Source organism: Arachis ipaensis, chromosome B05, assembly GCF_000816755.2.
Source record: "Arachis ipaensis cultivar K30076 chromosome B05, Araip1.1, whole genome shotgun sequence".
Classification (NCBI taxonomy): domain Eukaryota; kingdom Viridiplantae; phylum Streptophyta; class Magnoliopsida; order Fabales; family Fabaceae; genus Arachis; species Arachis ipaensis.
Window position 1 is genome coordinate 35475426 of NC_029789.2, and position 545 is coordinate 35475970.

The following is a 545-nucleotide window of genomic DNA, read 5'->3' on the forward strand; positions in this document are numbered from 1 at the left end:
ATTTTTTGATTTTTGAATTTTTATGATGAGAGAGAAAAATAACAAAAAGACTCAATGCATGAAAATTTTGAATCAAAACCATGAATGCATGCATGAATGATATGAATGTCAAGATGAACACCAAGAACACTTTGAATGTCAAGATGAACATCAAGAACATATTTTTGAAAAATTTTTTATGCAAAGAAAACATGTAAGACACCAAACTTAGAAATCTTTCATGTTTAGACTCTAAGAAATGAAAAATGCACATGTAAAATAAGAAAAGACACAAAACATGAAATCATCAAGATCAAACAAGAAGACTTACCAAGAACAACTTGAAGATCATGAAGAACACTATGAATGTATGAAATTTTCGAAAAATGCAAGATGCACATGCAAATTGACACCAAACTTATAACATGACTCAAGACTCAAACAAGAACACAAAAATATTTTTGATTTTTATGATTTTCTAATTTTTTTGCATTTTTTTTCGAAAATTAATTGAAAAAGGAAAATAAGGATTCCAAAATTTTTAATATGAGTTCCAGGAATCTTGC